Source organism: Pan paniscus, chromosome X (genome assembly GCF_029289425.2).
Source record: "Pan paniscus chromosome X, NHGRI_mPanPan1-v2.0_pri, whole genome shotgun sequence".
Classification (NCBI taxonomy): Eukaryota; Metazoa; Chordata; class Mammalia; order Primates; family Hominidae; genus Pan; species Pan paniscus.
This window is the reverse complement of record NC_073272.2, coordinates 43748608-43752875: the sequence shown is the minus strand read 5'-3', so window position 1 is coordinate 43752875 and position 4268 is coordinate 43748608. Positions and strand designations below refer to the sequence as shown.

Sequence of the window (4268 nt, the reverse complement as noted above, 5' to 3'; positions counted from 1 at the left end):
AGAGACCAAGCCTTCTTACATTGCACAGAAGCTCCTTCCTGCCCTTATTCCTCAGAGGCCCAAGAGTCTAGAAGAGAACCTTCAGGGTGGATTTTCCCTCTCTCCATTGCCCCTACCACCATGACTACCTTTTCTTTCAGTGGGATGTTATTTGGGAGAAACTTCCCAGTCTAGTCAGTTGAGAGTCACCCATCAATACAAAACACAAAATGCTCAGACAAACCTCAGAGGCTGAGGTCCAGGAATGCTGCCACCTCACAGATCTCCTCACCCTCACTTCATTCATTCCTCCAGACATGAAGAAAGAAACGTAGACCTCCCACAAAACATTTACAGATCATTGTACATTAAGTACGAATTATATTTGAAAACCAGAAGTGATACTTTGTTTTTATCTCACAATTTATTCTGAAAAAAAAGTAACGGATTTTTGTTCCAGAAGCTTTTTGATAGCCTTTGGCTGCAAGCGCTGCAATTCTAACCTACCTGGGTTAAAGTGTCAGAAGCCAAAATTAAAATCTCATGTAAGTTCAAACTCTTTCCACTGAACTAACTCAGCAAATCCCTGTGGTGACAGGTCACTAAACATGTTTGAAGAAATATCCCAACAGAGCTTGGGGCAGGACAAAAAGGAAAGGAATTACAAATATGGTCCTCCGCTTTCTTCATTCCTGACCACCCTTACCCCACCCCTCCCCCATGCCCCACCAACCCTAGAAACTGTTCTGGGGAGGACCAAAGTGGAGAAAATTAACAGGCCCTGGAGAAGGGGCTTGACTGTGGAAAAATTAAATCAAAGAGATGATTGGCGGAATCCCTCTTCCTTCCTCCACATCAAGTCCTATATCCCTGGACAAGCAAAGTGCAGTCCTTTAGAGTCTATCAATCAATCAACCAAAAATGATTTAATGATGGAAGCAGCCTGATATTCTGAACAGACTAAGGAAGGGGAAGCTAGGAGAGCTAGGTTCTTCCCTAGCCTCGTGCAAACTGAGGAAACATGAGTTTTGGACTCAGAAATGACAAGGGTGTTGGCATTGTCACTTACTTGCTCTGTGACCTTGGACAAGGTGCTTAGCCTCACCAAGCCTCAGTCTCCTCATCAGGAAAATGGGAACTCGTAATACCTCCATCACATATTTGTCACATAAAATATCTTCCACATGGCTGGCATACAGTGGTTGCTCAAGAGTTGCCTTCCCTTTTGTGGGAACCAGCATAATCAAGTGGAAAGAGCCCAGCTTTAGAAGCAGAGAGAGCTGGTTTCAAATCCCAATGGGGGCGCTCACTTTGAGCCACTAATGAACTTCCATGTGCATCATGCGTTAAAGAGTTATTAATCTGTTTTCCTTCTCACCCCACCCTTTTATTTCAAAACTTACAAAAATTAATTCAGTCGCCTTATATGTCCATGGACTAGCCATTCTGATAAAGTAAAGTGAAATAAATCCTTCAATCCATCCCAACTGGTTCTTCTTAGACAACTGGCTTATTTAGGGAAGCAAGTGCTTATAGTCAATTAGGGGGGCCAGCTATAAACTGATCCAGGCCATCTTCCCCCTCATTCATCCCAATGCCTGGAACTCCAGGGGCCAGAGACTGCCAACATAACAGCTGCCTCAAAGAGCTCTCTTTGGTGAGAGAGAAACTTAAAAGGATTTGTGGGAAATTTTACCTGGTGGTGTACTTTGACACCCTCTCCTTAGTAATCTCAAGAAAATTTCAGTAAAAACAAAGTTGATTTTCATGGATATTTTTGGAGTCAGATTAGTATTTTTTTCAGATGTAATATCATACTCTGATGGGTCCAGGGCCCACTTCATGAACACAAAACCTGTGCAGTCCCACCAAGCCCCACACTCAGAAAGACCCCAGGCTTGGTTTAATACTCTGCTGTCACCATCTTGAAATTCTTAATCATTTTATCTTTGAGGTTATGTTTTGTAGATGTCCAATGGGATTTCAATGGAGCATGAGCAGAGGAGATACACACTGTATGTGTGTCCACCATTTCTTGCCACCCCATTGAGATATAGCTTTTGTGATGCTCCATAAGCACAGAATTCCAATGGGCCCACAATGCATGAGAGTTCACTGAGACCCACAGCAAGTACAAGGTAAGTGTGTTACATCCATGAGTAAATAAGTGTGATTGCTGACAGTCCTGAGAGATCATGTTTTCCATACAAACTAGAATTTGCTTTGAACACAGAAAGAAAGCAATGACATTCTCCGAAACACGAATGACCAAGGAACTCTATCATATACTTTCTTACTCATATTACTCCTCCATGTTAACCAACCACTTCCACAGAAAATGATAACATAGAAGGAAAGGAAAAGGGTTGCCCTGTCTTTGCAAACCTTTTCCTTTCCTTTCAACTCTTCCTTACTCATCAGTAAGCTGAAGGTAGAAAGTGTTGGTAGAATGTGTGTACATCAAGAAGCAGAATAAAAATGGTTCTTTTCTGCAGCATTCCCACTGTTCTGATAAGAATGAAACACATACACACATACAAACTACAAAAGACAAATCGCGTATTTGATTATTCCACATATGACTTAAATACTCTTATATTTGCATTTAAAACTGTCATTGCACAGTACAAAAATGAATGGTAAAATTCATTCTAATAATTTAAGATTTTAATTTTTCTTCACTTAGAACTACATTAAATCACAGATAGAAAACACCATGAAAGTCCAAAGAGAGAGACCATGGACGAAAGGGAAAAGCTTTATATTTTAAAGCTTTTTTCACTGCTTTTTTAAACAGCATTTTTTCACTGCTTTTTGAACAAAGGACCTTGCATTTTCATTTTGCACTGGGCCCCACAAATTATATAGCTGACACTGGATGGACCTTTTGGTGAGAGCTAGAAATGCCAGATTTATCGAGCTTATATGTACTAAAATAACCTGTGTATTCCTTATGCTTTCACTGCCAAAGAAAAATTGATACTCAGATATACTGCTTGTGTCTGCCATTTCTAACCACGTCTGCCTCTCCTCAAGTTACATCCACCTTCTCCCTAAACTTAACATTCGTCTAACCATAACGTTACCCTTCTTGTCATTGTACCCCAATCCACCAGTGCAAAAATTGGGTCAGAATAGAGGGGTATACTGAACCAAGACGTTCCTGAACCAGGTTCTGGGTATTTACCCACTCTGTCTTTATACTCTTAGGTTTGAAATCCAGCTAAATAGGAATAGGAAAGAAAGTGTTGCCTCTCCTACTCTTCCCTGGAGAAGAAGGAGAAAGGAGGAGGAGGAGGCTGGACACTGAGCACCTCCTTACTCTAACAAGCTCTAGACCTGTACATTTCGTGTATATGTCTTTTAACCTAGAAGAGGAACAGTTTCCAGCAGCCCTTTGCTGGCATCCTATGGTGCCAGTGTAAATATTGGAAAGAGGAAATTGCCTTTAGCTTCTTCTTTTAAGAAAATTCTGGTACTGTCTTCTCTGCAGTGGGAGCAGCTCTCCTGCTACAGCCCCTCAGCCCCTGAAAACGTTCGCCTGCTCCAAGTTCGTCTCCTCTCCCTCATTGGTCAAGAGCACCTCACAGCTGCTGAGCCGTCAGCTATCTGCAGTGGCGCTGTAATGACCGGAGATACTGACAGATGAGAGCCTAGCAGCTTGGCAGTCTCACGTCCCCTTACCTCACTTGTCTCTAGCCGCAGCTTCCAAACCAGCACCATTTCAAGGGACATCGACACAACAGCCAAGTTCATTGGAGCTGGGGCTGCCACAGTTGGGGTGGCTGGCTCTGCGGCTCAGATTGGGACTGTGTTTGGGAGCCTCATCATTGGTTATGCCAGGAACCCTTCTCTGAAGCAACAGCTCTTCTCCTACGCCACTCTGGGCTTTGCCCTCTGAGAGGCCATGGGGTGCTTTTGCCTGATGGTGGCCTTTCTCATCCTCTCTGCCATGTGAAGGAGCCATCTCCACCTCCCATAGTTCTTTCTCCCACGTGTGGTCAGCCCTGTGTGTTCCTTTTCCTATACCTCCCCAGGCAGCCTGGGGAACGTGGTGGGCTCAGGTTTTGACAGAGAAAAGACAAATACTGTATTAATAAGAAAAAAATTCTGGTAAAATATACATAACATAAAATTTATCATTTTTACCATTTTAATTGTACAGTTCTGTAGCATTAAATACATTCACATGGTTGCACAACCATCACCACTATCCATCTTTCAGCTTCTTAACTGCAGCTAGAACCTACCAGTGGCTGTTCCTCTGAAATGCCCAGCTTAGACTGCAC

The 4268-nt window shown here is 42.8% G+C and overlaps 1 pseudogene; it reads left to right on the top strand.

The window, feature by feature from the left end:
- Positions 1–2079: 2079 nt before the first annotated feature.
- On the top strand, positions 2080–3937 carry LOC100984666 (ATP synthase F(0) complex subunit C2, mitochondrial-like; annotated as a pseudogene).
- Positions 3938–4268: the final 331 nt, after the last annotated feature.